Here is a 27978-nt window from a genome sequence, read left to right as displayed (position 1 = left end):
TACTCCTTCTAACAACAAGAATACTGAGAAACTTCTGAGTTACAAATATTATCATGCCATGAAGGAATGTAAGCAGTTTAACTTTATTTGATCCTTTAAGATGACCCTTTCATATTTACCTCTTTATGTCTTTCTTGAATCTTACATAAAAATCAGTTGTTGTTGTTGTTGTTGTTTTTTAATTCAGCTCTGGTCTTTTCACCAGGAATACTTAAAAGTTCCCTATTTCATTAAATATCCATTTTTCCCTCTAAATAATAATACTCAGTTTTTCTGGGTAAATGATTCTTGGTTATAATCCTAACACTTTTGTTTTCCAGAATATCTTATTTAAATAGGAGCTGCTAAATTTTGTGTTATCCTAATTGTAATTCTAGTTGCTTATAATATTTTCTCCTTGACTTTGGAGATCTGGAACTTTACTATATATTCTGTATTATTGTTTTTTTTTTTCTGGTTACACATGTATATTAGTTTTTTAAATACACATTTTTTGATGAATCTTGTTGGGAGAGAAAAATCAGAACAAAAGGGAAAAACCAAGAGAGAGGAAAAAAAAAACAGAAAAAAGACATGAACATAGCATGTGTTGATTTATATTATATTATATTTATATTAGTTCTGGATACAGGTGGTTCTGCTTATTTCACTCAGCATCAGTTCATATAAATCTTTTCAGGCCTTTCTAAAATCAGCTTGTTCATCACTTTTTATAGAACAGTAATATTCCATTATCTTCATATATTACAACTTATTCAGTAATTCCCCAATTGTTGGGCATCTCCTCATGTTCCAATTCCTTGCTACCACAAAAAGAACTGCTACACACATTTTTGCACATGTGGGGTCTTTTCCCCTCCTCTATGATTTATTTCCTTGTCAGGAATGGCACTGCTAGGTCAAAGGATATGCACAGTTTGATAGCCCTTTGGGCATTGTTCTAAATTGCTCTCCAGATGGTTGGGTCATTTCTACCCTAATATTCTGAGAGGTATCATTTTGGGATCTGTTTAAGGAGGTAATTGGTAATTTCTGCCCATTTTTATTTTCTTCCCAGTTCTAGAATATCAGGAATGTGTCCCCTGATAATTTCTTAAAAGATGATATTTACTCATTTTATTGTCTCAGCAGCCATACAATGCAGGCCCTATTGTCCTCTCCATTATTTCATTATGAGTCAGGCAGAAATTATGTAACTTCCCTGTGGTCATACAATAAATATCTGGGACTGGTTTTATCTCAGGTCAAATCTGGTGTTCTATTTACTGCAACCATCTAGCTGTGTTATTTCATCTGACTTCTCACACGTTTCTATTCCAACCAAATTGGCCATCTGGCTGCCTTAGACTGCATGCCATTCCCAAATCACTGCATTTTTTGCATTATCAGAGGTCCTTTTTGTTTGGAATACTCCCCATAACTCTTATGTTATTCTTAAATCCCTTCAATGTATAACTCAGATACAACTTTCTCCATAAGGTTTTTTTTCTGATTCTCTCTCCCCTTCAAAAAAATTATTTATCTTTAACATTATTTATTAAATTCTGAGTTCCAAATTCTTTTCCTCTCTCAGCCCTGCCCTCATCCCATGAGGTGGTAAGCGTTATGGACTTATTTACATATGTGAAGTAATATGAAATATTCCTATACTAGTCATGTTGAAAAAAAGAAGAAAGTGAAAAATACTATATTTTATTTTGTACTCAGAATTCATCTGATTTCTTCTCTTTCTCTGGGCATGTGTGTTTCTCCTTCCTCCTTTTCCCTTTCTTTGTTTCTCTCTCAGCCTCTGTATGTGTGTGCATGTCTGTCTTTCTCTGCCTCTGTCTCTGTATGTCTTTAAGATCCCTTCCAGTTTTGACAGTCTGGGTTGAAATTGAGGGATGGATGTGCACCCCTCCTAATTTTCATAATAAACCATCCTAAGTTTCATAGGTAGCCTTGGGAGCCTCCAGAACCTGGTCTAGGGTGTTCATGTGGTGTTACCAAGGAGAATTGAGAATGGAGAGCAATAGCTTCTGCAGGGAGGTGTCCTGTGCTTTGTTTTTAATGTTAACTCTTTGTTATCTTCAGGTTACAAACGAAAAGGGGCATGTAACATAAAGAATGGCACCTTCTGTATACCTTGTGGTTCTGGAACCTACACCACACACAAGCATGTCTTGAAGAAGTGTCTCCTCTGTAAAGTCTGTAACTCTGGTAAGAAATTCGTCAGGGGCCTTATGGTTAACTAGGACCCTGGATCTAAGCCAGAGTTTGTCCTATGGTGGGTACTGTAGCTTCCCTGGGAAAGGGAGAGCTGGGTTCAGAGAAAGTCAAAAGTCTTAGATTTACTATACAAGATGGGATAGGAGGGATGTCTACAGCCCAGTAAACAGGACCTAGACCAGAAAAAGAGGCAGTGAGAATGATTTGCTAGCAGCTGGGAGAGCTGGGTTCCATCCTGGGTTTTTCTTTCTGTGACCTCGGACAGGTCATGTCCACTCTTTGGACAGCAGTTTGCCCATCTCTACCATGAGGGGCTTGGATTACTTCTTAAGGTCCTAGAGCATATTTCTTTTTTTTTTTTTAAATAAAGCTTTTTATTTTCAAAACATAAGCACTGATAATTTTTCAACATTGACCTATATAGTGTTGTGTTCCAACTTTTCTTCCCTCCTTCCTCCCACCCCTTCCCCTAGATGGCAAACAATTCAAAATATGTTATACATGTTAAAATATATGTTAAATCCAAAAAGTAAACATAGTTATGCAATTATCTTGCTGCATAAGAAAAATCAGATCAAAAATAAAATGAGTGAGAAAACAAAATGCAAGTGAACAACAACAAAAAAAGTGAGAATGCTATATTGGAAACCACCCTCAGTTCCATAGTCCTCTCTTTGGGGGCAGATGGCTCTCTTCATACAAGATCATTGGAACTGACATCAATCATCTCATTGTTGGAAAGAGTCACATTCATCAGAACTGATCGTCATATAATACTGATATTGCCATGTTCAATGATCTCTTGGTTTTTAGAGCATGGCATTTCACTCTTAGGAAACACAAGATAGTTAATTTATTCACACTCCCTCACACAATCCTAGAACATCCAAATTGGAAAGAACCTCAGAAAAGAGTGCTTAAAATGTCTAGGATTCTGAAGAGGCTAATCAATAGAGCTAGCTCTCAGGAAAGAGGCTGAGCTAGGTCCTGGAGCCAGAGCGTTCCCTCTCACCACTCCACCTCCCATCCCCATCCCCCTTCCCCCCATCCCCCGCCTCATTCCTTAAATATGCATGTCTACACTTTCCTGACTCTTAGCTATAGGAGTCAGAGGATTATCTCAAGAACTGTGTTTCCTTGTGATGGCCCAAAAACTCTCCCTGTAACTCCCAGCTGGGCTCATCTTCCTAACAGTGTTCTAATATTTCAAATTACTTTCTCCATCTCTTCTGGGCATTCCCTTCTTGTCTGCCAGGGAGATATTATATTAAGGAAATAATTCATGTTAGACTGTGAATCACAGCTAATATTGCCCTGTCTCAGGGTTTTGAATGAATTTTTAAGGATGGATTTTCACCCGTAGTAATAGGAAGATGCTTTTCAAGAACAAACAACATCTCCTCTTCTTCGTCCTACCCCATTTTAACCCTGAATCACAGGAGGGTCAGTGCTTCATCAGGTTAGAGAAGGCATATGTATCCTTGTGGGTGGGGGGGTTGGTCAGAAAGAGGGCAGGGGAATGCTAAGTGGTGGAGCAGATCTTTTTGCTCTCTCACCCACTTTAGCTCTGAATATTCTGAAATTTGGGCTTCTCTATTTGAACAGACTATTCTGCATAACTAGGAAATCATCTTAAATATGTCAAAACTCTTGACAATATAAAGTCAAGACTTTGGGGACTCTCCTGGTTCTTTTTGCTCCCCCATTTCTCCTTTTTTGCTTCTCCCCTGCCCCAGGATTGTTCACCTGCTTACCTCAAAGTATCTCCTCTCCTTAGTCCATATGGAAAGGATCAATAGGTAACAGACCCAGAGCTGAAAAAGACCAGAGAGGTCATCTCATCTAGAACCATCATTTTACTGAAGAAACTGATCCCAGGGAAGTTGGGACTTGACAAAAGTCACAAAGCAGTAAAGAGCAGACCCAGGATTTGACCTGAGGTCTCATGATGTCAACTTAACTCCTTGTTCAGAGCTTTTCATCTTTCCTTCCTCCTTTCTCAGGCACATCCCTTTTTAGAGTTTGAAAAGGTTTTCACCCCCAATATTGCCACCAGGTGATGCATAGGGAAGAGTCCTAGATTAGAAGTTAGAGATTCTGGGTAAAAAACTTAACTCTTCCATTTATTATCTGTATGATGTTGGGCAAGCCAGTCAATAAACATCCAATAAGCACATACTATGTGTTAAGTCTTGTGCTAAGTGCTGGGATTACCAAGAAAGACCTTAAAACATATGGGGGTACACACCATGACTGCATTCTGTACAAACCTGGTATAGGCAGGATGATGAATTAGAAATTATCTTAGAAGGAAGGCACTAGCATTGAGGGAAATCAGGAAAAAGTAATTTACTTCTCTGGGCTTCCATTTGTTCATCTTTAAAATGGGAGGATTCATTGTAATGACAAGTCAGGTTCCATCAGGCTCTAAATGTCTTCTCTCTGAATTTGGCTGGGAAGTTTGGGCTCTAATAGCTGCTGGTTCAGTGCATAGAAGGCTGGGTCTAGAATCAGCAAGACTTGAATTCAAATGTGACCTCAGACACTTCTAATTTTGTAACCTTGGGCACCACTTGCCCTTAGACTGCCTCAAGTGTTAAATGGGAGGACAGGAGCAGCATTTACCTCTCAGGGTTGTTATATAGCACAGTGCCTGGTACATTGAGGGATAAGCACTAAATAAGTGCTTCTTCCCTTCCCCCTTCCCCTCACTTCTTGATACCTCGCAATGACTCTGTGTTACCTTGAGAAAGTCCTTTTCCCAATTGGACCTCAATGGCTGCATCTGAACAATGGACATTTTCCTGGAGGGTCTGTTAGACTTGCCTGAGATTATGATGAACCCAGGTGGTTTGGTATAGTTGAGCATCCAACCCAGAGACATGCTAATCTGTAGAAATGGAGTCAGCCTCCTGCTCACAGAAGAGTACATCACTGGTCCCAAATTTCTTCAGCCCCTGTCACCCTGTCACGAATCACAGCAGTTCCTTCCTTTTTCAGTTCTCTTATGGACTTACAAGGACCTATAAGGCTTGTGGATTTCACCTTTTCTGGTATTTCCTGAATATGCCTCCTTTCTCTCCTCTGATACAGCAGAGCCTCTTCATCTCACACCTAGAGTGTTGCAATAAATGCTGTGGATGTGGGAGTGTCTGCCTGTTCCCAGTCTCTCTCCAATCTAATTCAGCTATGAAAATGATTTTCCTGAAGCACAGGCCCAAACATGTCTAACTCAGTAAACTTCATGGCTCCCTCTAGGAGCCTCTAGGAGCAAAACAGAAATTTTAAAAGCCCTTCATAATCTAGCCTCTTGCTACCTTTACAACCTATTGCACCTTATGCCCTCACCTATTTCACACACACTCTGTGATCCAGGGACAATGGACTCTGTGGTCTTCCCAGATGGGAATTTTCCCTCATGGTTGTATGTTCACCTCCACCCTCTGTCTTTCTTATCTTCCTTAAAATCCCAGCTAAAAGTCCATCTTTGCAACAGATCAATCTCCTTCCTTTTTAAGTCTAGGGCCTTTCCTCTTTTGATCATCTCTAATTTTTCCTGTGTGGATCTTGTTTCTACAGACTTGATTGAGTGTACTGGACTGTGATCTCCTTGAAAGCAGGTTTTATCTTTTACCTTTCTTTTTAATGTGTGCTTGGAGCATAGTAGGTCCTCAGTAAGTGGTAAATGACTGACCTAATGTCTCCTTCTTCCTTTTGTTCTTACTTTCAGAGCTTGGTTTCGTGACCATAAGGGAATGTTCAAATATCTCCAACACTGTGTGCGGCTGTTCTCCAGGTTATTTTTGTGCTGATATGAAAGATGATGACTGTGAACTGTGTGTGCCTCATCAAGTTTGCAGCCCTGGCCAATATGTGAAATCTAGAGGTGAGCCTGCTCTGCCACCATCCATCCAAGGACCCAGGACTATTGTGGCAGCCTGAGAAATTCCCTGCCTTCCCTCAGTTCTGGCTGCCTTCCTGGAACCAGGAAAATAATGGGATGATTCTTGGATCTGGTGTGATAGGATTAGGGATCAAAACTAAGCTTTGCACCTACTGTTCATGTGATGCTGAGTTTCCTTGACCTCTCTGTTCCTCTGTTTTCTTATCTATAGAAAAGGGGGATAATACAGGGGATAGAAGACCTCTAAGGTCTCTGAGGTTTGACTAGGTAGTCAAAGAAAGCACATTCATTCACTGACCATGTACAAAGAGCATATATGTCTCCTTTAGCCTTCTGTGTCTATCACTTCATCATTAGGAGATGAGTAGCATGTTTCAGTATGAGTTCTTTGGAATTGTAGCTGGTTACTCCATTGATTTGAGTTCTTAAATCTCTCTAGCTTGGTTGTCTGTTCCCCTGGTTCTTCCCACTTCTCTCTGTAGCAGTTCATACAAGTTTTCCCATGTTTCACAGAACACATCCACTTTATTATTTCTTATGTTGCAATAGTATTCCTTTAAATTCATGTAACACAATTTATTAATCATTCCCTGACTGGTGATGTACCTTCAGTTTCCAATACTTTACAGAAAAAAATTGTAGACTACAAATATTTGTGTATATATTGGCCCTTTTACTCTTTCTCTGAACTCTTTGGGAAGATAAGATCAGAAGTAGTATCAGTGAGTCAAAAGGGTTGCACAGCTTAGTAAGTTTGGGGGATGGAGTTCCAAATTATTTTTTAAAATATCCAGACCAAGTCACAGCTCCACCAACAGTACATCAATATATCTGGTTTTTTCACAGTTCCTCCCTCATTTGCTGTTTTCATTTTTTGTCTTCCATGTCAATCTGATGAGTATAAGATGAAACCTCACAGTTACCTTAATTTGAATTTTGCTAATTATTTAAAATTTAGAGCATTTCAAAAACATGGCTATTAATAATTTAGATTTCTTCCTTTGAAAACTGCTATCACTTGGAAAATGGCTCTTCTTCTTATACACTTGAATGTGTAGTATATATAATACAGATAATATGTATATATTATGTATGTACATATATAGTCATATATATATATATATATATATATATATAAAGTATGATGTAGATCTATATATAAAATGAAGCTGAGACTTTTATCAGAAAATTTACTGCAAAATTTTTCCGTGCTCCCTTCCCTAGTTACCTACTTTCTCTCTAATTTTATTTTTTAATCAAAATTTTATTGAAAGATTATTTTCATACAATATCTTTCATAGTCCTTTTTAAAAATACATTTGATGTGCCATTCTCCAATTGATAAATGGTGAAAGGATATAGACAATTTTCAGATAAAGAAATTTAAACCATTTCTAATCACATAAAAAGGTGCTCTAAATCACTATTGATCAGAGAAAATAAAATCAAAACAAATATGAAATAGCACTACACACCTATAAGATTGGCTAAGATTACAGGAAAAGATAATGAAGAATGTTGGAAGGGATGTGGGAAAACTGGGACACTAATACATTGTTGGTGGAACTGAAAATTGATTCAACCATTCTGGAGATAATCTGGAACTATGCTCAAAAAGTTATCAAACTGTGCTTACCCTTTGACCCAGCAGTGTTTCTACTGGGCTCCCAAAGAGATCTTAAAGGAGGTAAAGGGACTCACATGTGCAAAAATGTTTGTGGCAGTCCTTTTCATAGTAGCAAGAAAGTAGAAAAGGAGTGAATGCCCATCAATTGGAGAATGGCTGGGTAAGTTACAGTGTATGAATGTTATGGAATATTTCTATAAGAAATGATCATCAGGATGATTTCAGACAGGCCTGGAGAGACTTACATGAACTGATGCTGAGTGAAGTGAGCAGAACCAGGAGACTATTGTACATGGTAACAGCAAGATTATACAATGATCAATTCTGACTGATGTGGCTCTTTCCAACAATAAGATGATTGAGGCCAGTTCCAATGATTTTGTGATGAAGAAAGCCCTTTACACCCAGAGAAAGGACTGTAAGAACTGAGTGGGGACCACAACATAATATTCTCACAATTTTTTGTTGTTGTTCACTTGCATTTTGTTTTCTTACTATTTTTTTTTCCTTTTTAGTCTGATTTTTCTTGTGCAGCAAGAGAATTGTATAAATATGTTTACATATATTACATTTAACATATATTTTACTATATATGGCATCTATTGGATTGCTTGCCATCTAGGGGAGCGGATGGGGAGAAGGAGGAAAAAATTTGAAACACAAGGCTATGCAAGGGTCAGTATTGTCAAATTATCGTGCATGTGTTTTTGAAAATAAAAGGCTTTAATAAAAATAAATAAAAAAAGAAAAAATGTTATGGTTTACATATTATTGCCTTCAAGTAGAAAAGGTGAAATGTATATAATTTCTCACTTCGGCACTTAAAAAACAAATTACAACATAGTCTTTAAAACTTAACATTTCCATATGCAATATGGAATTAGTACTTAAAGACTTGGTTGGATGCCTCAGAATTCACCAAATACTCAAGCCCTAATAAGAGGAAGCAGGAAGGTTATGTATTCTGCTATTCATTTTAATGTCTACTGCTAGGAATGGTTTTGACAACTTTTTATTCACAGTACTTCAGATGTAAAATATCCTATTCCATAGATGTTCATAAAATCCACACTTAGATACATACACATACACCACGTAGCAACCACGTTACTATTTGCTGCAAATGAAATAAATACAGACATGATTTATGAAGACTTAAAACCCACTACCTGTAATCTAACATATGTAGGACAGTTTCCAACCTACCTGAAATACATACTACATATAATTAAATTTCAGTAAAAACTGAAATCCATAAGCAAGTTTTTTTTCATCTTCCCCTCTAATTTTAGCTGCATTGGTTCTGTTTGTGCAAAATCTTTTAGATTTTATACAATAAACACTAACTAATTTATCATCTTTGATCATCCCTCTTTGTTTGGCCATAAACTCCATAAATCTGACTGGTAATTTCTTCACTGCTCCACTTATTGGTTTATGATACATTCCTGGGTTCCTGAAGGTGATCCATAAAGAATTCAATTTCCAGCAAATAATACTTAGTTGGAGGCTTCTAAAATAGGACCAAGGTTCTGGCTTTCTAGGTCAGCCTAGTTAAGTACAGTAACTTAGTCCTTTAGAGGTTTCAAAGGATGGATGTTTCAGATACAACTCTAAAAGGTCATCTGCTTAAATTGAAGGGGATGACAATCTGCATTTGTGCAGAGAGGAAGCAAGCTGCCCAAATTGAAGATCTTTTAAATACTGATGGAGAAACCTGTGTGGCCAAGTAAGTCACTTACTTGACCTTTTGGGTCTCAGTTTTCTCTCCTGTCAAATAAGACTGTTGGACCCAATAATCATTAAGGTCCCTTCTTCCTTTAAAGTCAGGATCCTGGAAGTAGGCAAAGTTATTTGTATGTTTATAGATAGTTAAATCACAATAAGTAAACAAGCATTAACTATGTGCCAGATTTAAACATGTTATCTGGAATGTAGATGCTATCATTATCCCCCTTATATCTTAGCAAAAACAGGTAAACAAAGATTAAGTGACTTGCCCAGAATTGAGCTAAAATCGTCTTGACTACAAGCCCAGTTCTCTATCCACTAAGACACTTCAGCACTCTACCTCATCCTCAGCCTCTAGCTTCTGTGAAGAAGTGGGTGGTTATGGGTATGGAGTACTACAAATAATGTTATGGTTTACATATTATTGCCTTCAAGTAGAAAAGGTGAAATGTATATAATTTCTCACTTCGGCACTTAAAAAACAAATTACAACATAGTCTTTAAAACTTAACATTTCCATATGCAATATGGAATTAGTACTTAAAGACTTGGTTGGATGCCTCAGAATTCACCAAATACTCAAGCCCTAATAAGAGGAAGCAGGAAGGTTATGTATTCTGCTATTCATTTTAATGTCTACTGCTAGGAATGGTTTTGACAACTTTTTATTCACAGTACTTCAGATGTAAAATATCCTATTCCATAGATGTTCATAAAATCCACACTTAGATACATACACATACACCACGTAGCAACCACGTTACTATTTGCTGCAAATGAAATAAATACAGACATGATTTATGAAGACTTAAAACCCACTACCTGTAATCTAACATATGTAGGACAGTTTCCAACCTACCTGAAATACATACTACATATAATTAAATTTCAGTAAAAACTGAAATCCATAAGCAAGTTTTTTTTCATCTTCCCCTCTAATTTTAGCTGCATTGGTTCTGTTTGTGCAAAATCTTTTAGATTTTATACAATAAACACTAACTAATTTATCATCTTTGATCATCCCTCTTTGTTTGGCCATAAACTCCATAAATCTGACTGGTAATTTCTTCACTGCTCCACTTATTGGTTTATGATACATTCCTGGGTTCCTGAAGGTGATCCATAAAGAATTCAATTTCCAGCAAATAATACTTAGTTGGAGGCTTCTAAAATAGGACCAAGGTTCTGGCTTTCTAGGTCAGCCTAGTTAAGTACAGTAACTTAGTCCTTTAGAGGTTTCAAAGGATGGATGTTTCAGATACAACTCTAAAAGGTCATCTGCTTAAATTGAAGGGGATGACAATCTGCATTTGTGCAGAGAGGAAGCAAGCTGCCCAAATTGAAGATCTTTTAAATACTGATGGAGAAACCTGTGTGGCCAAGTAAGTCACTTACTTGACCTTTTGGGTCTCAGTTTTCTCTCCTGTCAAATAAGACTGTTGGACCCAATAATCATTAAGGTCCCTTCTTCCTTTAAAGTCAGGATCCTGGAAGTAGGCAAAGTTATTTGTATGTTTATAGATAGTTAAATCACAATAAGTAAACAAGCATTAACTATGTGCCAGATTTAAACATGTTATCTGGAATGTAGATGCTATCATTATCCCCCTTATATCTTAGCAAAAACAGGTAAACAAAGATTAAGTGACTTGCCCAGAATTGAGCTAAAATCGTCTTGACTACAAGCCCAGTTCTCTATCCACTAAGACACTTCAGCACTCTACCTCATCCTCAGCCTCTAGCTTCTGTGAAGAAGTGGGTGGTTATGGGTATGGAGTACTACAAATAATGTTATCACTCTTTTTGTTGTTGTTCGTTTGCATTTTGTTTCTTATTCATTTTCTTTCCTTTTTGATCTGATTTTTCTTTTGCAGTAAGACAATTGTATAAATATGTTTATATATATTGGATTTAACATATATTTTAATATGTATGACATATATTGGATTGCTTGCCATCTAGGGGAGGGGATGGGGAGAAGGAGGAGAAAATTTGTAACACAAGGCTATACAAGGGTTAATGTTGAAAAATTATTCATGCATATGTTTTGAAAATTAAAAAGGAAAATGTTATGCTTTACATATTAATTCCTTCAAGTAGAAAAGATGAAATATACCTTTATAAATGTTATTGCATTTGAGCATATCATAATTTCTCACTTCAGCACTTAAAAAACAAATTACAACATAGTCTTTAAAACTTGACATTTCCATATACAATATGAATTAGTACTTAAAGACTTGGTTGGATGTCTCAGATTTCACCAAAAACTCAAACCCTAATAAAAAGAAGCAGAAAAGGAATGTATTTTGCAAGTCAATTTAGTGTCTACTGCTAGGAATAGTTTTGGCAACTGTTTATTCATAATACTTCAGAAGCAAAATATCCTATCCTGTAGTGGTTCATAAAATCCATACTTTCACACACACACACATTACGTAGCAACCAAGTTATTGTTTATGTGAGTTGAAGACATGATTTATGAAAATTTAATACTCCCTAACTGTAATCTAACATATATAGGACAATCTCCAACCTTTCTGAAAACATACTGTAATGCCGAGGAAACTGAATAAGACAGAGGTTAGAGACCAATTCAATAGTTTATTAAATGGAGAGAGGTACTGAGATCAGATGGGTCTTGGTCCCAGGGCTGGACCCCATCTCAAAGATTATCATCTCAAAGAATCCAGCCCTGAGTACTCAGATGACAAGCTTTTTTATAGTATAACAAGAACAGTGACATAATGAGGGAGGTACCTAAGTGGGGATAACCTAATGGTGGGGGAGGCCCCTAGGATGACACAATGGAGGGAGGTTACTGATATTCTAATGATATCTAAAATGGATAAACCTTTATCCTGTCAAACATTAAGAAGGAATGTCTATAACCCAAAGATATAAAATAACATAATAATTTTATAATAATAAAATAATAGAAAACCTTCATCTCATCAACCATTTAAGAGGGAATGATTATAGCCTGGGGTTTTGGGGCAGAGCACTTAAGGTAGACCTTTATCTCTTCAAACATTAAGAGGGAAAGGTTATAACATGAGGCAGAATCACTAAATAGGACAATTGGAGAAACTGGGTCAGGACATTAAAAGGGAACTTTGGTACTACAATATAATTAAATTTCAAAAGAACTAAAATCCATAGGCAAGTTTCCTTTCATCTTCCCCTCTAATTTTTTTTTAATTTTTTATTTAATAATTACATTATATTGACACTCATTTCTGTTCCGATTTTTTTTCCCCTCCCTCCCTCCACCCCCTCCCCTAGATGGCAAGCAGTCCTTTATATGTTGGATATGTTGCAGTATATCCTAGATACAATATATGTTTGCAGAACCGAACAGTTCTCTTGTTGCGTAGGGAGAATTGGATTCAGAAGGTGTAAATAATCCGGGAAGAAAAACAAAAAAGCAGATAGTTCACATTCGTTTCCCAGTGTTCTTTCTTTGGGTGTAGCTGCTTTTGTCCGTCATTTATCAATTGAAACTCAGGTCTCTTTGTCAAAGAAATCCACTTCCATCAAAATATGTCCTCATACAATATCGTTGTCGAAGTGTATAATGATCTCCTGGTTCTGCTCATTTCACTTAGCATCAGTTCATGTAGGTCTCTCCAAGCCTCTCTGTATTCATCCTGCTGGTCATTTCTTACAGAACAATAATATTCCATAACATTCATATACCACAATTTACCCAGCCATTCTCCAATTGATGGGCATCCATTCATTTTCCAGTTTCTAGCCACTACAAACAGGGCTGCTACAAACATTTTGGCACATACAGGTCCCTTTCCCTTCTTTAGTATTTCTTTGGGATATAAGCCCAATAGAAACACTGCTGGATCAAAGGATATGCACATTTTGATAATTTTTTGGGCATAATTCCAGATTGCTCTCCAGAATGGTTGGATTCGTTCACAACTCCACCAACAATGCATTAGTGTCCCAGTTTTCCCGCATCCCCTCCAACATTCATCATTATTTTTTCCTGTCATCTTAGCCAATCTGACAGGTGTGTAGTGGTATCTCAGAGTTGTCTTAATTTGCATTTCTCTGATCAATAATGATTTGGAACACTCTTTCATATGAGTGGTAATAGTTTCAATCTCATCCTCTGAAAATTGTCTGTTCATATCCTTTGACCATTTATCAATTGGAGAATGGCTTGATTTCTTATAAATTTGAGTCAGTTCTCTATATATTTTGGAAATGAGGCCTTTATCAGAACCTTTAACTGTGAAGATGTTTTCCCAGTTTGTTGCTTCCCTTCTAATCTTGTTTGCATTAGTTTTATTTGTACAAAGGCTTTTTAATTTGATGTAATCGAAATTTTCTATTCTGTGATCAGTAATGGTCTCTAGTTCATCTTTGGTCACAAATTTCTTTCTCCTTCACAAGTCTGAGAGATAAACTATTCTATGTTCCTCTAATTTATTTATAATCTCGTTCTTTATGCCTAGGTCATAGACCCATTTTGATCTTATCTTGGTATATGGTGTTAAGTGTGGGTCCATGCCTAATTTCTGCCATACTAATTTCCAATTATCCCAGCAGTTTTTATCAAATAATGAATTCTTTTCCCAGAAGTTAGGGGCTTTGGGTTTGTCAAACACTAGATTGCTATAATTGACTATTCTGTCTTGTGAGCCTAGCCTTTTCCACTGATCCACTAGTCTATTTCTTAGCCAATACCAAATGGTTTTGGTGACTGCTGCTTTATAGTATAATTTTAGATCAGGTACAGCTAGGCCACCTTCATTTGATTTTTTTTTCATTAATTCCCTTGAGATTCTCGACTTTTTATTGTTCCATATGAATTTTGTTGTTATTTTTTCTAGATCAATAAAATATTTTCTTGGAAGTCTGATTGGTATAGCACTAAATAAATAGGTTAGTTTAGGGAGTATTGTCATCTTTATTATGTTCGCTCGGCCGATCCAAGAGCACTTAATATTTTTCCAATTATTTAAGTCTGACTTTATTTGTGTGGAGACTTTTTTATAATTTTGCTCATATAATTCCTGACTTTCCTTTGGTAGATAGATTCCCAAATATTTTATGGTATCAACAGTTATTCTGAATGGAATTTCTCTTTGTATCTCTTGCTGTTGGGTTTTGTTGGTGATGTATAAAAATGCTGAGGATTTATGGGGATTTATTTTGTAGCCAGCTACTTTGCTAAAATTATGAATTATTTCCAATAGCTTTTTGGTAGAATCTCTGGGGTTCTCTAGGTATACCATCATATCATCTGCAAAGAGTGATAGTTTGGTTTCCTCATTGCCTACTCTAATTCCTTTTATATCTTTCTCGACTCTTATTGCCGAGGCTAGTGTTTCTAATACGATATTAAATAATAATGGTGATAGTGGGCAACCTTGCTTCACTCCAGATCTTACTGGGAAAGGTTCCAGTTTTTCCCCATTGCATATGATGCTTACTGATGGTTTTAAATATATGCTCCTGACTATTTTAAGGAAAAGTCCATTTATTCCTATGCTCTCAAGTGTTTTTATTAGGAATGGATGTTGGATTTTATCAAATGCTTTTTCTGCATCTATTGAGATGATCATGTGGTTTTTGTTTGTTTGGTTATTGATATAGTCAATTATGCTAATAGTTTTCCTAATATTGAACCAGCCCTGCATTCCTGGTATAAATCCTACTTGGTCATAGTGTATTATCCTGGTGACAATTTTCTGTAATCTTTTTGCTAATATTTTATTTAAGATTTTAGCATCAATATTCATTAGGGAGATTGGTCTATAATTTTCTTTCTCTGTTTTCAGCCTACCTGGTTTAGGTATCAGTACCATATCTGTGTCATAAAAGGAGTTTGGTAGGACTCCTTCAATCCCTATTTTTTCAAATAGTTTATATAACATTGGAGTTAATTGTTCTTTAAATGTTTGGTAGAATTCACATGTAAATCCATCTGGTCCTGGGGATTTTTTCTTAGGGAGTTGATTGATAGTTTGTTCTATTTCTTTTTCTGAGATGGGACTGTTTAGGATATTTACTTCTTCCTCTGTTAGTTTGGGCAAGCTGTATTTTTGGAGGTATTTTTCTATTTCATTTAAGTTGTCGAATTTATTGGCATAAAGTTGGGCAAAGTAACTCCTAATTATTGCTCTAATTTCCTCTTCGTTAGTGGTGAGTTCTCCCTTTTCATTTTTAAGACTAACAATTTGATTTTCCTCTTTCCTTTTTTTAATCAGATTTACTAAGGGTTTGTCTATTTTGTTGGTTTTTTCATAGAACCAACTCTTAGTTTTATTAATCAATTCAATAGTTTTTTTACTTTCAATTTTATTGATCTCACCTTTTACTTTTAGAATTTCAAGTTTAGTGTTTGACTGGGGGGTTTTAATTTGTTCCTTTTCTAGCATTTTTAATTGCAAACCCAATTCATTGACCTTCTCTTTCTCTATTTTATACAAATAGGCCTCTAGAGATATGAAATTTCCCCTTATTACCGCTTTGGCTGCATCCCATACATTTTGGTATGATGTCTCATTATTATCGTTTTCTTGGGTGAAGTTATTAATTATGTCTATGATTTGCTGTTTTACCCAATCATTCTTTAGTATGAGATTATTTAGTTTCCAATTATTTTTTGGTCTACTTCCCCCTGCTTTTTTGTTGAATGTAATTTTCATTGCATCGTGGTCTGAAAAGGATGCATTTACTATTTCTGCCTTACTACATTTGAGTTTGAGGTTTTTATGTCCTAATATATGGTCAATTTTTGTATAGGTTCCATGAACTGCTGAAAAGAAAGTGTATTCCTTTCTGTCTCCATTACATTTTCTCCAGAGATCTATCATATCTAGCTTTTCTAGTATTCTGTTTACCTCTTTGACTTCTTTCTTATTTATTTTCTGGTTTGATTTATCTAATTCTGAGAGTGCAAGGTTAAGATCTCCCACTATTATAGTTTTACTGTCTATTTCTTCTTGCAGCTCTCTTAGTTTCTCTTTTAAGAATTTAGATGCTACCCCACTTGGTGCATATATGTTTAATATAGATAGTGCTTCATTATCTATGCTACCCTTTAGCAAGATATAGTGTCCTTCCTTATCTCTTTTAATTAGGTCAATTTTTGCTTTAGCTTGATCTGAGATCAGGATGGCTACCCCTGCTTTTTTGACTTCACCTGAAGCATAGTAGATTTTGCTCCAACCTTTTACCTTTAACCTGCATGTATCTCCCCGCTTCAGGTGTGTTTCCTGTAAACAACATATTGTAGGATTCTGGCTTTTAATCCATTCTGCTAACCGCTTCCTCTTTATGGGGGAGTTTACCCCGTTCACGTTTATGGTTAGAATGACCAATTCTGTATTACTTGCCATCTTGTTAACCCCGGTTTATGCTTTCCTCCCTTCTTTCCCCTTTCCCCCCCTTCCAAGTATTAAGCTTGTGAGCACCCCTTGCTTCTCACAGCCCTCCCTTTTTAGTGTCCCTCCCCCCGCCTTAGAGTTCCTCCCCCTATCTTACCCCTTTCCCTCCCAGTTCCCGTATTCCCTTCCGCTTAGCTTATTCCTTCCCTTTCCACTTTTCCCTTCTCACTTTTCAATGAGATGGGAGAAGTTTCACCATAGATTGAATATGTCTTAAGATTTTTCACTTAAAGCCAATTCTGAAGGCAGTAAGATACCCACTATATTCATCCCCCTCCATTCTTTCTCTCAGATATAATAGGTTTCCTATGCCTCTTCATGAGATGTACTACCCCCACTTTACCCTTTTTCTGGTACAATGTCCTTTCCACATCAATTTCTAGAACAAGGTATACATGTATTCTTTATACATCTATATAGTCAAAATATAGTTCCCAAGATTAATCTTTACCTTTTTAGATTTCTCTTGAGTTCTATATTTGTAGATCAAACTTTTTGTTAAGTTCTGGTTTTTTCATCAGAAATAGATGAAATTCGCTTACTTCGTTGAATGTCCATCTTCTTCCCTGGAAAAAGATGCTCATTCTCGCTGGGTAAGTTATTTTTGGTTGCATACCAAGTTCCTTAGCCTTTCGGAATATCATATTCCAGGCCCTTCGATCTTTTAATGTGGATGCTGCCAGATCCTGGGTGATCCTTATTGTGGCTCCTTGATACTTGAATTGGGTTTTTCTAGCCGCTTGCAATATTTTTTCTTTCATCTGAGGGTTCTGGCATTTGGCCACTATATTCCTTGGTGTTTTGATTTTAGGATCCCTTTCAGTGGGTGATCGATGAATCCTTTCAATGTTTATTTTTTCCTCTGTTCCTATGACTTCTGGGCAGTTCTCTTTGATAATTTCCTGGAAGACGGTGTCCAGGCTCTTTTTTTCATCATGTTTTTCTGGGAGTCCAATGATTCTCAGATTGTCTCTCCTGGATCTGTTTTCCAGGTCTGTTGTCTTCCCCAGAAGGTATTTCACATTTTTCTCCATTGTTTGATTTTTTTGGATTTGCTTGACTGATTCTTCTTGTCTCCTCGAGTCATTCAATTCCACTTGTTCAATTCTGATTTTCAGTGAAGTATTCTCTTCACTCACTTTTTTAAAATCTTTCTCTAATTGTCCCATTGAGTTCTTTTGTTCTGTGGAATTTTTTTCCATTTCGCCAATTTTGTTTTTTAGAGAGCTGTTTTCTGTTTCCAGTTCACTAATCCTATTTTTCAAGGATTTTACTTCTTTATCCACTCTCTCTTTAACTGACTTCTCCAGGCTCTTTTGCCAAGCCTCCCTCTCCTTTTGCAGAGCCTCCCTCTCCTTTTCCCATTTTTCTTCTAGCTCCCTTGTGAGAGCCTTTTTAATCACTTCTATGAGGTTCATCTGTGCTGAGGAACAGACGATCTCCTCCTTTGGGGAATCACCTGGGGACTGCCTGTTTTTAGTCTCCTCAGGATTTAGAGTCTGCTCTCTATCTGTATAGAAGCTGTCAAGGGTTAAAGTCCTCTTCAGCTTCTTGCTCATTCTGTCTATTAATCAGAGACAAACTACCAAAGAAAAACAGAAAAAACTGGAGTCTTTCTTTGGGGGGGGGGGGGGGGCTGGGTGTGTTATCGAGCTTCCTCTACAGACTGCAGGGGGCAGCAGTGAGGCACTAGCAGGACTGTGCTGCGCCTGCGCTCTGAGATCCCAAAGCGTGCTGAGTCACTGAGGGGGGGGAAGGGGGGGGCGGCCAGGTCCTGAGAGACTCCAGCTGTTTGCGGTTGTATTCTTCAGCCCCGGTGTTTTTAGCTTCTCTGCTGGGCTGTTGACTTGCTGCAGGTTCCAAACCTGTAGCGAAGCTCTCCCCGCAGAGACGGCTACGATCACTCCCCACCCCCTCTCAGCTCTGCTCCCGTGCTCTCACTGCCGCTGCCCTCAGCCTGCGCCCGATCTAAAACCGCCCCAGCCCTCCAGTAAAGACAGACCTTTCTTGGCGGATCTCAAGGATGGCTTCTCTTGGTAACTATTTGTGGGTTTTTTTCAGTCAAGCATTGATTCAGAGGCTTGTAATGAAGTGGATAGTGAGAGAAAGTGCGGAGCTTATGCAACTGTGAGCCTCCTCTCCGCCATCTTAACCGGAAGTCCTTCCCCTCTAATTTTAGCTGCATTGGTTCTATTTGTGCAAAATCCTTTAAATGTTATACAATAAACACAAACCATTTTATCTTCTTTGATCATCCCTCTTTGTTGTTTGGCTATAAACACTTTGCCTATCCATAAAACTGATTGGCAATTTCCTTACTGCTCCATTTATTGGTTTATGATACACCCCTGGGTTTCTGAAGATGATCCACAAAGAGTTTAATTTCTAGCAAATAATACTTAGTTGGAGGCTTCTAAATTAGGACCAAGGTTCTGGCTTTCTGGAGGTCAGCCTAGTTAAGTACAGAGGAACTCAGTCCGTTAGAAGTTTCAAAGGATGGATGCTTGAGATACAACTCTAAAAAGCCATCTGATTAAATTGAAGGCAATGACAATTTGCATTTGTGCAGAGAGGAAGCAAGCCGCCCAAATTGAAGATCTTTCAAATATTGATGGAGTAATCTGTGTGGCCAAGTAAAGCCACTTATTTGACCTTTGAGGTCTCAGTTTTCTCTTCTGTCAAATGAGACAGTTGGACCCCATAATCTCTAAGGTCCCATCTTCCTCTAAAGCCAGGGTCCTCTAAGTAGGCAAAATAATTTGTACCCTTACAGATAGTTAAATAACAATAAGAAAACAAACATGGATTGTGTACCAGATTTACACATGTTATCTAGAATGTAGATGCTATCATTATTCCCCCTTTTATAGTAGCAGAAACAGGTAAACAGAGGTCAAGTGACTTGCCCAGGATTGAGCTAAAATCTTTTTGATTCCAAGCTCAGTTCTCTATCCACTGAGACACTTCAATATTCTACTTAATCCTTAATCTCCAGCTTCTGTGAAGAAGTGGGGGCAGGGAGGGTTATGGGTATGGAATACTACAAATAATGTTATGGTTTTTTGATTTGCTGCTTAGTTTGTGGAACTTTTTTTTTCTTTTTAAAGATTATATATTATAAGAGATGACTCATTGCATAAGATAAGGTCATCAGAGGCATGGTGGAGTCAGCCAGAACTCTTCTTCCAAGAGCTGATTGTTAAATTTTCAGTGTGAGCATAATGAAACAGGATAAATCGGAGCTTAATTTATTATTTTGTTAATTGTTTAGTTTTGAAAAAGTGATGGTGAAATTTTTAGTAATGTTGGTTAAACATAAAAGACATTAAAATGTGCCATTTTAATTTAATTTTTTTGGCTTTAAAGAGTTGGTTGTTAAACAAAAGAAATGTTGAGCAATATAGATAATGCAAAAACAAAATAAAATTTTAAAAAATAATAATTTTTTCCTCAGGTTGGGGGGAATGTTTCGTAGAATTGTTCTCAATACTCTGTTCTGACACAGAGCTTCCAGGGAAAGGACTGACCAATCCAAGGATGCTGTTCTAACAGATATGTTTTGTTCTTATTACCATACTGAGCATCACATATCCCATGCCCTTCTCTTTCAGGCACAGAAAGAAACAACACCATCTGTGAAAAGTGCCAGGCAGGGACATTTTCCACGAATGGGACCCTGGACCGATGTTTGCCATGGACCAAGTAGGTATAGCATGTTCTCTGGGATTTGGTGGTCTTGTTCATTTATAATAATTTGGACAAAAATTGTGAACTTAATGAACTCCAAGTAAAGTAAAAGTTTCCATACACAGAATAGAACAGAAAATAAAAATAAAAAATATCCTTGGGTGTGTGCAGGTAAGTAACAACTGGATCTCTGGGAAATAAATATACACTGGACACACTTTTAAGTTTATTCTGCATCATCAGCATTTTCTTAAGTCTAGTCATGCAACAAAATAACAAATCAAGCCCTAATTGGTAGGATTTGCCCATTTCTGAGGCATGTGTGCTCACCCTGAAAATTTAACGATTGCCTTAGGGTTCATGCTGATTCCTCCAAATTTATAGGATACTATGAACTTCTCTTCTATGGAGCTTGCATATATACTTGTAGGCTTAAAAGAAATTCAACATGTAGTTTTCAATGCTGTTTTGCTTGTCTATACTTCCTTCTTGTCTTCCTTCTCTCGGATAGCCTCCATTGTTAAGTTTTTCCCCCTTAAACTGAACTATAATCTGCTTCTCTTACATTCTCTCCAGCATTCTGGATCTACCCTCTGGGGCCAAGATGAGTGAGTTTGCTTCTCTTCTACTTACCATTTCTTCAAGTACTTGACACAACCTTTTGGCCTCTCCAGGACATCCTTCAGTAGCTCCTCCCATGCAGATTGGTGCCCTGCTGCCGTGGTACCATGGAAAGGGCTTTGGAAGAGAATCTGGGTTCCAATGGCATGGATGCTCCCCACCTGTGGTGGGCCAGTGAGATGTTATTTTAAAAGTGCTGGCCCATGGGAGATGCTATGTAAATACTAGCTATTGTTATCAGTTGTTTGAACTTTTTATGGCTATTTTTCCTTATCTATAAGTGAGGGACCCCACCAAAGGACCCCTGACATCACTTCAAGCTCAGAATCTATAAGCCTCCAGCGCCCTCTTGTGGAAGCTCTTTAGCTAACCAAGGAACTTGAACTGTTCAATGAACTTGAACTCTTCATTTGTAGACTGACCAGTATAGTGTCCATGGGACAGTATCACAGAATTTCCTTTATTCTTTTGTTTTTTGAGGCAAGTGGAGTGCCCAGGATCACACAGCTAGGAAGTGTTAAGTGTCTGAGGTCAGATTTGAACGCAAGTCCCCCTGACTTCAGGGCCGGCGCTCTATCCTCTGTGCCATCTAGGTGCCCCTGGATTTCCTTTATCCTAAAGCTGCCATGTAGTCTAAAGCTGAACTGCCATGGCTGGTTTTCTAATTGCGTTGTCAACTCACAAGGGGTGCTCAGGGTGCTCCTGCTCCAAGATCTTTTCAGATGGATTGTTACCTAGTGGTATGGTAGAATGAAGAGAGCACTGATTCTAGAGCCCAAAGAGCTGGATTCTGCTCCTGCCTCTGATATTTATTTCCTTTGTGACCAGGGATAAATCTTTTTGATTCTTTGGACATCAGTTTCCTCATCTTTATAAGTAGAGGATTGAAGTAGGTGGCTTCTGGTCCCTTTCAATAATAACAATAATAATGATTGTAGAGGGCTGGAACTCTAGAGAAGTATACTTGAAACAAAGTGTTAACTCAGTGGAATTGATGACAGAATGCTTATCTAGTTTATATGTACTTAGTACTTAGCATGCTGATGTAATGGTTCTGCAAGTTGACATTTGTTCAGTATGATGGAATGATATAATTATTATAGAGTATTTAAGGACTGAGACTGAAGGAGAAGATAGTCTGGGAGACAGAAATCCTCATGGTGGTGCTGAGGATGTGGCCAAGGCCCTTCTGGAGGACCTCCAGGAAGCTAGCCGGAACATTAAAAATCATAATGATAAATGGATAAACTGGTTGCACAGTTTATAGAATGTCATATATGGAGTCAGAAAGACTTATTTCCTCATTTTAAATCTGGCCTCTGACACTTGCTAGCTGTGTGACCCTGGCAAGTCATTTCATCCTGTTTGCTTCAGTTTCCTCATCTATAAAAGTAGGTGAAGAAGAAAATAACCCCTCCAACTTTTCTGCCAAAAAATCCCTAAATGGGGTCTCAAAGACTTGGACAGGACTGAAATGACTAAACAAAAACAATAAATATAATTTATTAATAATTAAATAAAAATAATAATGATTGTTGAAAGCAATATCAGAGGAAAAGTTAACAGATTAGAATAATCACTCTACTCCCTTAAATATTAGTTTGGGGGATATGATTTGGTTCAAACTAACTTCTGAGCAATTTGTCATTCTTCAAGGGGAAGGAAAACCCCAATAGTAATGAAATTATAGTAGTTTTAGAGACCCCAAGTAGAGAAAGAGAGATTGAAAGAAGTGAGGGGGGGAGGGCAGAGAGAGATAGAGATACAGACAGAGGTGGAGTGAGGAAGGGAGGAAGGGAGGGAAACAGAGAAGCAGGAAGAGACAGAGAAACAAAGGGAGAGAGAGAGAGAGAGAGAGAGAGAGAGAGAGAGAGAGAGAGAGAGAGAGAGAGAGAGAGAAATTAAGAAATCTCTCCCTATGGCTAATGGTGTGGGCTGCTGTGTTATTCAAAGGGAGGAAGTTTAGACATCTCCAGTCTTTTCTCCCACCTGCCCTTTCCCAAGGAAGATTTTATTATCGTTAGAGGAAAAGCAGGAAGTTAGAGCCTGAGACCACTTTGCTCTTTTCAGAGAAATAGGATTCCAGACTAGAATTATAACTATCTATTCTTTTAAATATTTTTAATCTGGAAGATGTGACTAGGTTCAATTTAATTTATGATTACTTTGTCTTTATTTTGGATGAGGAAGAGAAACCCCACATATTCTCTTCAAAGCTTCCCACCTATTACCACTCTATCCCTTTTGTCACAATAAATATACATTACAAAAGCAAAGAAACTCACTTATCTAAAATGGGGCAAAAGAGAGATCAGAAAAGAAATACATTGGAGAATATATACCAGATAATACAAAGGAAAGAGGTTTCCCAGGCAGTGAGATAACTCAACCAAGAGAAAGTTCTAGATTCCCTGAAAGGGAAAGTATAGCAAGCTGGGGAAGAGGATACTGTGGAGGCTGCTGGTCCCTTCCATGTCTTTCCAGAGGTTTTTCCTCCAAGAATTTGAAATTCATTGACCTCTTCCATCCTCCCTCTTGAAGCTGGAAGCCAGAAGCAAACCTTGAAGGTTGAAGACTCCTGAAAAGGACTGATCAAGGTGGAGTTCTCCCCAACTCTGCCCAGTAATGTCCACAGGGAATATTATCCATATCAACCAATAAGAAGAGTGTTTTACACCAATGGTCATTGGAATAGGAGTTACAGTAACAATAAGACTAGCCATTATATAGCACTTTCTAGGTGGTGTCTCATTTGGTGCTCCACTAGGAAGTGAGAGCTATTATCCTCATTCTACAGATGAGAAAACTGAGGCAAGCAAGGATTAAATGCTCAAGGTTCTACATTTGGAAATGTCTGAATGAAGATTTGAACTCCCATTCAAACTTCTAGGTCCAGTGTTGTTTCCATTGGTGTCCCCAGATCTAAGAAATCACAGCTTCTATGATCTTGAATTGATTTTTTAGAAAATGTTGATTCCATAGCCCCAATAATTTCTATCTTACTGTCAGCCTAGGCAGGGAGACATATAGGACTTTCCATGGGGTCAGGAGCATTATCTCTTAAACATTAAAGACTTTGTTTCAGAAACATGTCACATTCTCTCAGTGCCCTGGCCAACAACTTAAGGCTCTCAATTCCTGACAATTCCTGCATCAGAGGAAAGTATTTCTACAGCAGGGAATCCATCATACTGATAAAATTGCAGTCTTTCCCCCAAAATAAACAAACAAACAAAAAAAGCAACATGGTCTCATGGTTCTAATTTGTCTAAATCTTTTTGGATCCTGATTCTGGACACACTGTCTTTCTAGCCATTCCAATGTGGATGCCCTCTGTCTGAGGTTTTTTGCATATATAACACATTGGGAAGGGGGGCCCTACATCTGTCTTCATCTACTTCTCTCCCTCTGTTTGGAGTACTCTGCCTCTCTCTCTCTGGAAGCTGCCTGTGAGTGGGGGAGGAGCTGGATTATTCAGTCATGGTGGGATGATGGGAATGAATTCATGTTTAGTGACACATGTTCTCATCTGTCTTCTTAGTTGTGCTGCCCAGAATATGTCTGAAGAAAGGCCAGGCACTGCCATCACTGATGCACGGTGCTCACAGGAGAGTCACCATCAAAACATATACTTTGTCATCATTCCCACTATCATTATAATAGCTTTCATTTTGGTATGAAAACTATTGTCTAGATGGAAAAATACCCAAGAAGGAGGTAAGGAGAAACACAAAGAGGGTGAAGCAGTGGGGACTTGGTCCTAGATCAGTGAATTTAGAAGTTCTGACTAGAATAGGAATCCTTTACCATTGTAGCAACCACAGATCTCATACCTAAATCATACATTCATTCAGAACATCTAGGGAAATGGCAGACAGAAGGTAGAGGAGAACTTCCCCTGTCCCCATCCTTCCATCTTACTCCCTGCCACTTCACCACTTAACTGAAGATGGATTTGACTTAGGTTCAGTTTGGGGTTCTTGCCCCTAGACACAGAAGTTCCTAGTTATATTTTCACTACTAATCACCAACCTGTCAAATTCACAGAAAGACAATCTAAATGAGATTTCTTATCATCACAAGTTTGTGAAGTCAACTAGGAAAGCATTCCTTTCTCCAAAGGAAAATCATGATTGTCAGAAGAGAGAAATAGATGGATGAAGAATAGAAGATAGATAAGAGAGAGAGATGGGGAAAGGGAGGGATAAAAATATTTTGTATAGAAAGATGGAATGATGGATTGAAAGAATGATAGATGCTGGATAGATGGCTAGATAGAGTCAATAATTTGACCCAGAAATATCACAATTAGGTCCGTTTCCCCTAGTGAGCTGTAGAAAAGGAAAATAACTTGTATGTGCTAAAATGTTTGTAGCAGATCTCTTTGTGCTGTCAAAAAACTAGAAAATGAAGGGATGCCCATCAAGTGGGGAATGGTTGAACAAGTTGTGATATGTGATATATGATATGAAATCCTATTGTACTGCAAGAAATGATGAACTGATTAATTTTAGAAAAACATGGATAGATGAAATAAAATAATGAAAAGTGAAGTGAGCAGAAGCAAGAGAATGTAGTAATAGCGATATTGTTCAAAGAATAATTGAATAACCTAGTTATGCAGAGAATTATAAAGATTCAAATCAACTACAAAGAACCTAGAAAGGAAGATATTATCTACCTTCAGAGAAAGAACTGAAAAACAGAAGTATGCATGGTATGGTTTTACATACATTTAAAAATCTGCATCAAATCAAGTTCTATAGTGTAGGATTGGAAGGAGGGAAGGAGACAAGTTGAAACTTAAAATGTAACAAAAAAAATTAAATAAAAAAGATAGATGACCAAGAAATGATATCTGAAGAATGTTGAATGAAAAGAGGGATGGGGATATGGTTAGATAGATGAATGAAAGAAAAATGATAGGTAAAAAATATAGATGGAAAGACAGGTAGCTGGATAGAAGAATAGGTAGGTTATAAATATATAAAGCATTTATTAAATACTTACTATATGCCAAGAGCTGGCCATTTAAATGTATGTTACACATATCAAATCATCTCAAGTAAGTTCCTACTATGTAGAAGGAGCAATGGAGTAAGCATCAGGCCTGGTGTCAGGAAGAACTGAATTCAATCCTCAGATTTTTCCTAGATGGGTGACCCTGGGCAAGTCGAATAACTCTGTTTGCCTCAGTTTTCTCATCTTTAAAATGAGTTGAAGAAAGAAATTGCAAACCACTTTAGTATTTCTGACAAAACAACAACAACAAATGAGGTCACAAAGAGTAAAACAGAACTAAAAATGACTGAACAACAAAATATGTCAGAGAATGTGCTGAATTTGCATATATAAAAACCCTCAGTCCCTGAGGCCCTCAAATATCTCACCTTCTATTGAAGGACACTATGGACAAACCAACCTGTTTCTACAAGATATTTGGTAGTGAATGAGAGGTTCTCTCAGAGGGAGAGCATTTGCATTAAGGAGAATGGGAAAGACCCCTTTCACAAGGTGAAATTGCAGCCACCTTAAATGAAAATAGAGAGGAGCATGGGGAGAATCCCAGGCACAACAGCAACTAGTGAAAAGATACTCCTTGTGTTCCCTCTGTTGGAAAAGATTTTTGAAAACAGAGATTGTTTTATTTTTTGTACTTGTAACCATAGAATAACAATACCAGGAACACAGTAGACATTTAATAATTGCACATTGATTGATTGATTGCTTAAAGTCACACAAGTAGTGTTAGAGGCACTACATGAATTCAAGTCTTTTTAGCTCTGAGCCTAAAGCTCTATCCACCACACCCTATGTAGATCTTTTTGTAATTTTATTTCTCCTTTCATGATATGTCTAAAATTGTATCTATTCTGCTTCTTGACACTCATCTTCTTTGCATTTCAGCTTACAACACAAATGGAATGGTGAGGAGCTTTTTCCAAACTTATGGATTGATAGCTGTACCAGATCTAAAATTATATTATAAAGCAGCAGTTACTAAAATCATCTGGTATTGGCTAAGAAATAGACTAGTTGATCAATGGAATAGGTTAGGTTCAAAGGACAAAACAGCCAATAACCTTAATAATCTAGTGTTTGACAAACCCAAAGACCCCAGTTTTTGGGATAAGAATGCAGTATTTGACAAAAATTGCTGGGAAAATTGGAAATGAGTATGGCAGAAACTGTGCATACCTTTTGATCCAGCAGTGTTTCTACTGGGCTTATACCCCAAAGAGATACTAAAGAAGGGAAAGGGACCTGTATGTGCCAAAATGTTTGTGGCAGCCCTGTTTGTAGTGGCTAGAAGCTGGAAAATGAATGGATGCCCATCAATTGGAGAATGGTTGAGTAAATTGTGATATATGAACATCATGGAATATTATTGTTCTGTAAGAAATGACCAGCAAGATGAATACAGAGAGGACTGGCGAGACTTACATGAACTGATGCTAAGAGAAATGAGCAGAACCAGGAGATCATTATATACCTCAACAATGATACTGTATAAGGATGTATTCTGATGGAAGTAGATCTCTTTGATAAAGAGATCTAATTCAGTTTCAATTGATCAAGGATGGACAGAAGCAGCTATACCCAAAGAAAGAACACTGGGAAATGAATATAAATTGCTTGCATTTTTGTTTTTCTTCCCGGGTTATTTCTACCTTCTGAATCCAATTCTCCCTGTGCAACAAGAGAACTGTTCGGTTCTGCACACATATATTGTATCTAGGATATACTGTAACCTATTTAACATGTAAAGGACTGTTTGCCATCTG

At 37.5% G+C, this 27978-nt stretch overlaps 1 protein-coding gene and 1 long non-coding RNA gene across 2 annotated transcripts in view; one reads left to right on the top strand and one right to left on the bottom strand.

Moving 5' to 3' along the window:
- Nucleotides 1-27978, bottom strand: part of LOC127555970 (tumor necrosis factor receptor superfamily member 14-like) — a 659215-nt gene that overhangs the window by 509932 nt on the left and 121305 nt on the right. The window lies entirely within an intron of this gene.
- LOC127555980 (uncharacterized) lies at nt 1231-27978 on the top strand. The gene is made up of 5 exons (XR_007952327.1): nt 1231-2199; nt 5939-6094; nt 20497-20587; nt 24735-24910; nt 27101-27978. It is a non-coding gene; the product is annotated as an uncharacterized LOC127555980 (long non-coding RNA).

This window comes from Antechinus flavipes, chromosome 3 (assembly GCF_016432865.1).
Source record: "Antechinus flavipes isolate AdamAnt ecotype Samford, QLD, Australia chromosome 3, AdamAnt_v2, whole genome shotgun sequence".
NCBI lineage: Eukaryota > Metazoa > Chordata > Mammalia > Dasyuromorphia > Dasyuridae > Antechinus > Antechinus flavipes.
This window is presented reverse-complemented; position numbering and strand designations above follow the sequence as displayed.